Genomic DNA, 10,373 nt, shown 5'->3' with positions numbered 1-10,373 from the left:
AAATATCCACGTGTAGAATCATACGTAATATTTAATTATTTTTTTGAAAACTCCAAATGACTATTTTCTTTTTCCAAATGTTGAATAGAGGCACAATTGATGGATAATTTTTTTTTCATTATTTCTTCCCACCGAACGAGCCCAAGGGCGTCAAACGAAACCAAGAAAACTTACGAGGGGGGCCAAAATAGGAATTAAAACAAACTCCAGGCGCGGAAACGGAATTTGTCAAAAGAATCAAAAAGGGAAAATGGCTCCAGTCTCTCTCCGCCATCGCTGGCTAGGTTTTTCGAAAGAGAGCACTTCGAGCGCGCCCGCTCTCGCGAGAGAGGCTAGCGATCGATTCCATTCCATTCCGACACGCGCATCGTCGATCGATCAAGCGAATCGCGTCGAACACAGGTTGAGAGATTCCATAGAGGATCGGGGCTTGGAGGAGGTGGAGAGAGCTCGGCTGCTGAGCATGGCTCTCGGGTTCGGCTCCGACGAGCAGTCCGCCACCAAGTGCTTGGGCCGTCTCGTTTCCCTCTACGGTACTCGGATCATTGTTCCTCGTCGCGCATTTTTTTTTTTTTTGTGCTAGTCAGCGTTGCGGGTATAACGTAGGTGTTGCTCGTCCACTGCGATGATGGCTCTGGAATAGCCTGGTTTAGGTTTGAATTGATCGGAGCTGGTCTGGCGAACTGGTCTTGCTGACGAGCGAAATGTCTGGTGCTGTTCCAGCTTGATGTATTTAGGTTGCTTCAGATGGTGGTTTTTCTTGGTTATTAGCCGAATTGCGTGGTATCCCGTGATTAGGGAACGACGTAATTGCTTGTGTTGCATGGATAATTTGTGAATTGATTGGTTGTGCATTCCTATATAAGGAGATTTATTGTGGTCAGTCGCGTCATTCTGACAATATCTATGGAATAGTCTACCTTTTGGATTTGAATGGACCGGAGGAGCTGGTTAAATCTGGTTCACTGAGCGTTAATCCCGCCCTTATTTCTCTGTGGGTTTTGCGTAGTAGTCTTATTGGCTAGCGAAATGTCTTGACTTATTTCTGAACTAACCGCAAATTTACATATGATGTCTTGCCTATATGTAAATATGGTGTCTCACTGAAGTAACTGCAGATTACATATTGTAGATTGTCTTTATTTGATCTCTTTTTTTCTTGTCTTGGAACTTGCAAAATCATCTCTCTCTGTTTTTGGTTTTCTTAAGGCGGCGAAGGTCGAGAGTTTATCACAGTGGAACACTGTAGCGATGATTTTCTAGCAGAAACAGCTGAAACTATGCAAGATACTGAGGATTGGGATGATTTGCATGCTGCGGAATGAGAAGCTTGTGGAGTTTTGACTGACATGTTTGGCCAAGATATCCCTAATGATGGCGAATGCAATGTTCTGAACGATGTTAATATTATAGAAGATTCTCCACAACCTGAGAAAAATCAAACTTTTCTTGAGGTGGATTCCTCTACTGACGGTGAAGACGAAGATTAGATATTTGGCAGTAAAATGGGCAGGAAATCCACATGCTATATTCCTGATCAAAGCAGTACTCCTGGCAATTCATCCACTCAACTTCTGGCCAGACGTTCTTTAGAATCCATGGTATGCTTCTGAAAACTGTGAAGTTGTCTCACTCCTTTCTGCCCCCACCAGTTTGAAGGGATTAAGAAAAAGAAAGAAAAGCAGGGTAGCTTGGCATGCTTTTTCCCATGCCCAAAACTAATTTAGCTGATAGTTGTTAAGTTTGTGGCTTGAGTTTTTGATTCATGGACCTAGATTTGGCTTGGGATTGGCCCGTGTAATTGCATGGACCAAATACGCGGCTTGAAGAATGTCTCACTATTGTACAGGGTTGGCCGTTCGGTGAAGCAACTGTGGACACCTGAAGAAGCCACAATAGTTACCGGGCAAATTCCAGGAGTCTGGCCACAATGGTCCAGTTGTTTAGGAGGTTGACAAAAAGTTGGCAGATCTTGGCATGTCCTTTTATTCTTTTAACAATGATTCTGCAACCCATGTTTTTATGTATTTCTGTTGCTGAGGTTTATTGCAGCCAACAATGTAAATGAGAAGAATTGAGAACAGACTGCCTTGGTTTTTGATTGGGAGAGATTAGAGTGTCCTTCTCAGAAAACTCTTGGGAAACGCTTTCCACTTGTCTCATTCGTTTTTGAGAAATTGATTTATTTCTTATTGTAATTCAATCTTGGTCATTGTGAAACAACTCCTTCTGTTGACGTAGACAAAACTGCCCAACCCCGTAAATTAGTGTGTCACTGTTCTTTGCTCTTAAATTTATGTCTTTCCTTGATCATTTCCAGTTTGCTTGTAATCTGCTCACAGCAGAGGACCTTACATAGGGTAACTGCACAAAAACATTTAGTAAATTGCTTACGAGGGCTCTCATCCGATCAAATGTATCATAGACACTCCAAACTTTTGCCAGTTACTTCCAGTCTTTAAGATCTAAAATGACTTATATTAGAATTGTTTGGTCAATAAAAACAGTTGATTTTTGTTTTATATGATGTAACAATACCTATATTTCTCAAATATTTTGAGAGTATAGTACATCATCCAAGTGTGAAACTTAGCATCCAGCGTCTTTGATAGGAGTGTTTTGCGGAATGAAGGCTTGGGATTTCTTTGTGCACAATATTCATTTTCCATTACTCCATGTCAGAAACTATTTATGGTGCTGAAGAGGCTTCTTTGTGATGATGGACTATAAGGGCACTGTCACTCAAGGTTCGATATCATCAGTTTCAAATAAAAGACATTGCTCTCGGATTTTGACATGCAAACAAGGGACTCTGAGTAATGAGGAATTGCTAGCCTTGGATGACATAGAATTGGCAAATGTTGTAATATTCGGAAACAAGGCATTTTAACCAATGCAGCATCAGCCTTGTAAAGATTCTGTAGCCAAGCAAGATTGCTTCATTCTCATTCCCACTGGAGGTGATACACGTTTATGTTGCCAGGTTAGTGAATGTTAACGTTATTTCATTTGTGTAATGATCGTATGTAGAAGTATGTGTGGAGACAATGTTTAGAGCACAAGCCGGTGCACTTTGCTCAATGGTTCCACCAACTAAATGTAAAGGGGTAGACCTGTATGTCAAAATTTAAGCTTCAACATGATCTTCTAATCTGCTTTGTTTAGCACTGTTGAGAAGGTCGTGAACTTAGGGAAGGAAACATTTTTCAAATGAAGATTAACGACAGGAAGTGATTCAGGTACATAACCATGGGTTCCAATGTATGGCATCAGACAAAATTAGAAAAGAAGGAAATACAGTACATTCTCATTCTGCCTTTGCACATCTCTATCTGTTCTGTAATTTTTGGAATTTAAAGTTTGTAGTATGCTTCTAGGACCTTCTAATCACTTACCAGAAAATTCATCGTGTTTATGCATGTAAGTGTTGTTGTCAGTCATGATTTAGGTCCAGTTCAAATGGGTTACTAAGTCAAAGAGGAATAAATTTCCAAAGTACACCCACCAAATAAGGGTTCTAGATTTCTATATTTCCTCGCAGTTATTGGCTATGCCATTATCTCACAAGGGGTGATGATCTATGATTTCTTTTTCCCATAATTAGTTTGAAATTAATGTCCTTTAATATACAATGGATCTTGGTAGCATGCAAAATATTTGATTTACTGAATTAAGGACGAAGATATTAATTAAAATTTTTAAGTTGAATTTTTTTGAAGTGTTTTCTGTTCAGTCTTGAAGTAGTTGATATATGTTTCTAGCTGAAAGTAATTATAAGACAAGTAGTGACTACTGGTCCTTCCTGATCAGCTGATGGCGAAAGAAATTATAATTCCCTTGTCCCTTCCTTTCTTCATGTGCTCTTCTGATGATTTTACCCTTCGTTTCTGCTTCTAGTAACTCTTAAACAAGGTGTCACAGTTGTTATATCTCCCTTGCTATCTCTCATCCAGGATCAAATAATTACTCTATCCCTCAAGTACGGAATACCATCTACCTTCTTGAACTCTCCACAAACTGCTGCCCAAGCAGCAGATGTCCTCCAAGAACTAACGCAAGGTTTAGCTATATTGGACTTCTAAAAGTTTTATTCTGAGTGTTGTGACTGTCAAATTATTAATCTCCACTTCTGCTTTGCCTGCCTTTTCCGAAAAGATAAACCCTCGTGCAAGCTATTGTATGTAACTCCTGAGAGGACTGTGCGAAACCCGTCATTTCTCGAGATATTGAAATGCTTGCATAGAAAGGTATTGTTTTTGATGCACCATAACTTTTTCGAAAGGGTTCTTCGTAAATTTTTTATATCCAACCATCATGCATTGCGACCACAACTAGCTGGTTTTGTTGTTGATGAGGCAAATTGCATGAGGTATGCGTAATCTTTGGCATGCCTCGTACATGAAGAAAGATCATACTAGAATTACTTTAAAAGGAATAATTATTTTTAATGTTGCAACTGCAAAACTATTGTCATTGTTCGTGATAAATATAAGCAAGTAAACTTCTATATATGCTAACTTAAACTCTTTTCCAAACTTTTCTGCATTTCAGTGTTTCTAGCATAGTTAAATTTTCAGTGTTACACTAGACCTTCTGAAGCCGAGACCCCTGTGAAGTTCTAATATAACAGAATGCATTGTTCCTTGTTTAAACTCTGGAAAAGATCTAGGTTCCGTCATTTGGGAACACTTAGTGGTACATCATTCATTATATTGAGTAAAGAAGACACAACTTAAATAAGCTCCAATGAAGCTTACTTCCTAAAGTAATTGGAACCGAGATAAGCTTGGATAAGGACCCCATCTCCTGTCTATGTTTGGCATGATACTCAGTATCTTAAGCTGGTTCTTGAGTCCCTATTTATTCTATTAACGGTTATATTATATGTTAATAACTTGAGAAAGACAAAGTTTCACCCATGTGGTCATTGATTGTGTTTCTTACGAGATCTTAACAACTTGACAAAGGAACATACTGCTGGTTTGAGCTTTTCTTGTACATTTGACTGATTAACAAGTAAAGCTCATTGATTGTCACTTTCTTGGTTGTCATTATTGTAATCAATGGGGACATGATTTTCGACCAGATTATAGGGGACTTGGACGTCTCAAGCAAACTTTCCATATGTTCCAGTGATGGCCTTAACTGCAACTCCCACTCAGTTCGTGAGGCACTAAACTTACACATTAACCTCCTGATTATGTCGAAATAATCTGTTTGTTCTGATTGAATTATGCATTCATTGCAGGATATCCTAAAAACTCTTGGGGTTCCCCATGCTCTTGTTCTTGAGACAAGCTTTGACAGACCAAATCTAAAATATGAGGTCATAGCTAAGACCAAGGAACCACTGAAGCAGCTTGGAGAGCTGCTAAAGAATTGTTTTGCTGATTTTTGTGGCATAGTATATTGCCTTACGAAGAGTGAATGTGTTGACGTCGCAAAATACTTGAATGAGAAGTGCCGTATAAAGACGGTGTACTATCATGCTGGATTAGTAGCCCGTCAAAGAGTAGCTGTTCAAAAGAAATGGCATACTGGAGAGTTCCAGATTGTATGTGCTACCATTGCCTTTGGGATGGGAATAGACAAACCTGATGTTGTAAGTCGAAATGGACTCTGGCCTTTGCCTATTTGGTATGTTTTAGAAGTCGATAAAACCGTTGTGGTGGAATGACCCGGAGAAGAAGAGGAAGAGGAGGGTGGCCAGATACAAGCTTTATTCGGTCGAGGGCAAGTTCAAGGCTTCTTTCAAACAAGGGTTCCGATGGTTGAAGCGCGAATGCTCAGGCTTCGTCCGTTGATTTTAATATGTAGAAATTACGGAATATCATGCTCATCGTCATCAAGAGAAACGGATGAAATCAGTCAAAGGAAACGGAGAGGCTTGTTTTGTTTATTGGGTTATCATCTTAATATGTATCTAATGGTAATCAAGTATTCAGGAGAGTGCCACGATGTTCAATCTTTCCAGTATAATGTTCGTTCGAATCATTGTTTCATTCATCGATCTCCAGCCATCAAAACATAGGAAAATGATAAGACTCTTATGTGATATTCATATATATTTATATTTGCCGAAAGTTTGTTTCTCTTTTTTGAATTTCCTTACCTTTTGAATATCTGCAACATGTTTTGGCATGAATGCGTGCATTCCCATGCAAAGTAAAAATTGTCCGACCTGCTAATTTCTCCTCTTTTCAATAAGCTTTTTTCTCAATAACATGATGCTGATTGCAAAGTAAGAAGGCTGCTTTCATTGTAGGATTTGACGTTTAGATCTATTTCGTGGTCGATTTCATTGTTTAGAACTTTTTTTGGCCAAATTTTGTTTAAGTCTCCTTTTTTGGGGTTATTTAACCCACTAATTTCCTCAATTTGTCTATTTTGATTCCTCTTTATTATAGGATTCATCATAGGGCAGACTACAGAAGCTATATATTCTAACATGCAATTCGCCGGTGTTAAATGAACCGAAAGGACTTCTATAGTTCCATTCTGATTTGAGGACAGTTACAATATTTCTAGTACCATCCCGTCGAACTCGGAGTTACAAAAATGAGGCAAACCGAAACGCCCCAAAGCAAACCCTCTTTAATCCTATCAAAACTTACGTAGTTGTTCAAATGGCTGTAATTTTCTAGGATCTTGATGTAAAATGTGATGGAACTTTCAAAAACAAGCTCGAAGCAAATCGCTGGCACAAAATTGAAGCAGAAGAAAGAAAAGTTTTAAAACCCATGAATAGAACCGAATCGGTTCACTTGGTTTAACACATTCATCCAGTTATCCGGTCGATTCATGGTTTTCCAACTTCAAATCAGTTCAGCCGATAAGGTTGTAACTAATGTTCTATAAGTAGCCAAACACAAAGCTATTGCACTTTAGATTAATTTGCATAGACACTAATTAAGCAACTAAGTAAATAAAGCATAGAGTCGATACATTGACTTTATTTACGACTTTTCTCATGTAATGTTCGACCAATATTCTGAAAATTAAATTATTTTATGTTAAGTACGTTTAGCAAGTATCTTAAACACGAACTACATTATATATGTGTTAGTACTTGTAGAATCGAACTTGGCTTTACAAGCTACTTGGCCTTGTCTTGAGCTCCATTGAGTCAAAGTTCGAGTACACAATTTAGCGTAGTAGAGTCTGATTATTAACCAATTAGATGACCCTTTAAAGTTTTTTGTTCAAACCAAATGAGTAAATTTTGGGAAGGGCTCTTTTCACCCTTCCAAAACTTGTCCACATTTTTCAATAGTCTTCAACCGTAGCCAATGCCAGAGAAAAATAGATTTCAGGTGTGAAAATATACACGGATGTGTCTCTTCTGCATTTAGATTCATGCGTAAATAAATCAAGCTCAAGATTATACAATCAAAGTGATTGCAAAATGCCTACATGAATTTTTCGACGTAACCAGACTAGAGAGATGATTTTACACCAATGAACGCTTTTATTTCCTGTTCAAAATTCTTCTTAATGAGAAACTACTGTCTTCTTGAAAACCTTTTCATTGAAACTCTTGGCTGCAATTGACAGATATTTGCTAATTCCACGGCATTCGCTTTTTCCACGAAAATAGTCTCTCTTCCGGTCGCAAAATTGTAGCTTGAAGTGGACATCTACACGGTTATCTTGTTGACAAATTTGATTTAATACTTAAACTTTACATACAGAACCACCTGCACATGTGGTCTTCCTGCAAGCACTTTGAGATTCGGCCTTTGCTAAAGAATAGCACGATGTCAAAGCTTGCAAAGGACAAAAACACCACATGAGAAGAGGTTGCTTTACATCAAGAATCATTTGAAGAGTATTAACAACATGGAGCACATGATAAACGCCAATAGCAAAGAACTTCGGAATGCCTTTCCATAATGACATAGCTCATTCATGCTCGTATCTCCATCCCGTGGTGTTTGGGGACTTTCTCTGAGTTTCATGAAATGCACCTTGATTCTGCACAAGGAAGTTAGCACTAACTAATTAAAAAAACACAATTAAAAGCGGGTGTGGGCCCCCCCCCCGCTCATCGTGGCGGGGGCGCAGCACGCCCCGCCGCACCACCAATATCTTTTTAAAATTCATAAATTCCATTTTCATAAACGGTTTTTATGAATATTTCACAATTAATAATTTATTAAATTCAAAAAAATTTATTAATTTTTCTTGTTTATTATTTAACATTTATTTTTCTTTATTAAATTTAATTATACATAAACGTTTTAATATAATACAATTATATATCAAATAAATATTAAATTAAAAAAAATAATAAATTTTATTTAAATAAAACTTTTTTTATTTACATTTTATTTATATATTTAATTCTAATTTTTAATTTTTTCTTTATTTATTTTTATTCAATTTTTTATCAATAAATGAAAATATCCGAGATCACAACATCACAATTAACCCAATGAAGATAAGGTACAAATGCATAAACATCATTTACACCAATCGCAGTTGGACCACAATAAACAGAGACTCGATTAGCTGGCCAATGAAAGAGAAAACAATAGGCTTAAAGAAGTAAGCAATTAGCAACAACACTTTCCTCGTTTGTGTTCAGGAACAGAATTGATGTTAATAAAATTATGCTGAAAATGTGAAGTGCCTAAACTACATAACAGAAAGATGTATTTGTTACTTGGTCATTGGCAATATCCAATCAGCAAAATCAACATTTCGGGATAATTAATGAGGTCAATTTCAACTTTACGAATTCAATACCGCATACATGAAAACTGAGCTTATCAAATCAGAAATCTATATGACAACATTCAAAGGATAGTATCACCCAAATAAACTGATAGAAATGGAGGAGCTTAGGAGTGCCTACCTCCCTCTGCAGAGCCTCATCGAGTTCAGGTGTGATATCATTAGAATGCAATCGCATCAAACAACTCTACATCAGGGTAACATACAAAAAGTTCCGGACCCACTCATTTGATTAACAAAGAGATAGAACCTAATGAGCATACAAAAAGCATATTCAATTTAAAAAGCTACATTCGCCATCATTCAGGTATGTGCTGTTGAGGCTAGATCAAGTGTTTTGGATTTTCACAAGCATCAAAACTTCCTCAGGACACTCCAGTTGGTCCACAAGCCTCTTCAAGTTTGGCACGCAAGATGGTCCTCAACTGTTGCTGATGCTTCCACTGCAAAATCCCTTTTCTTCATTTTGATCGGTCTCAGGTCTGGAATTTAAAGTTCCTCAGCCAAGTGAGCACACCCAAATCAATCATGTGATAAAACAATTCCATGACAACAATAGGATCAAATGGGATGTAAACAAATTAGCAAATTCTTGAGCTCCTCACTCCAGCTTGTTTCACATATGGGCAAAATATTGACCAATTGCACAAAAGGTCATCAATAGAGCTGATTGAATAGAAGTCCCAAAGTAAGCCTTGATAATTACATAGACCAACCAAACCTGTCATAGAAGCAGCACCAGTTTACCTTGCTTGATAATATTTCAAAACAACAATTTGACTACTCGTAATGTTAAGGGGGTGTCCATTCATTTATGACAGAAACATTTTTTTATCAGCAACCAGAAACACTTGAACCTTATATTTTATTTTAGCTCAGTTCATCACACTTACTGGGAATTGATGCTCTTAACATTAAGAAACTTAACAGGGTTTTCGTTCATCACAAAAAACCAAAAGGTGTTTGTCCCAAACAGGACATCTGCCATTAGTTAAATTTGACACAAGAGAACTCACAAAGGAACTCAAAATGGCCGAGGGTTTTTTCAAAGAAAATATGAATTTTGGACAGGGAAATTCTGGGCCAAGTTTACAATATTGAGTAGCAAAAGATCATCGGCCTCTAGGTCAAAATTTCAAATCCCAGGTTTACCGAGGGGGAAATTGTAAATCACAAGGGAATTCTTGTTTACCTATGTTTGATATTTTCATCCTTGCCTCACAAGCCGCTAATCTGTTTGCAGTCTACAAAAGCTGCCAACAGAAGGATAAATGAAAAACATTGCTATAACGTAATATGTAGGCAAATCCGAAGTTTCCAAAATCAATCAGATAGATACCCAGTATGGAGCAAATCATTCTTAAAATATAGAGCTTCGAGAAAAGTATTACTCTATTCGCTCACGCTAGCCATTCAAGGATGAAGAATCTTACTATGCCTTCTATTGACATTTGGGCCTACATTTTGATCTTGGTTGAAGCATCATGTTAGCTTCTATGAGCAACTCCCCCACTCCTTCAATTATGTAAGACTAGCAATTTAAGAAAGTACAGAACCTGTCATGGAAAACATTCTTGTCAAAAGAAGATAAAGTAGGTCATGCATCTCAGAAGAAAAATGATTGTTCACTGCTTATT

General features: G+C 37.5%; 1 long non-coding RNA gene and 1 pseudogene across 1 annotated transcript; one reads left to right on the top strand and one right to left on the bottom strand.

Moving 5' to 3' along the window:
• The first annotated feature begins 1,214 nt into the window (after nt 1-1,214).
• LOC115663231 (ATP-dependent DNA helicase Q-like 1) lies at nt 1,215-5,849 on the top strand (annotated as a pseudogene).
• Nucleotides 5,850-7,790: 1,941 nt separating this feature from the next.
• Nucleotides 7,791-9,526, bottom strand: LOC130137681 (uncharacterized). The gene is made up of 2 exons (XR_008816071.1): nt 8,858-9,526; nt 7,791-7,974 (listed from the first exon to the last, which is right to left on the bottom strand). It is a non-coding gene; the product is annotated as an uncharacterized LOC130137681 (long non-coding RNA).
• Nucleotides 9,527-10,373: the final 847 nt, after the last annotated feature.

The sequence above is a fragment of the Syzygium oleosum genome, unplaced genomic scaffold (assembly GCF_021117445.2).
Source record: "Syzygium oleosum isolate NSW1041296 unplaced genomic scaffold, Sole_v2.1 Sole_v2.03, whole genome shotgun sequence".
NCBI lineage: Eukaryota > Viridiplantae > Streptophyta > Magnoliopsida > Myrtales > Myrtaceae > Syzygium > Syzygium oleosum.
The sequence above is the reverse complement of the archived record's forward strand: the minus strand, read 5'-3'. Positions and strand labels throughout refer to the sequence as shown.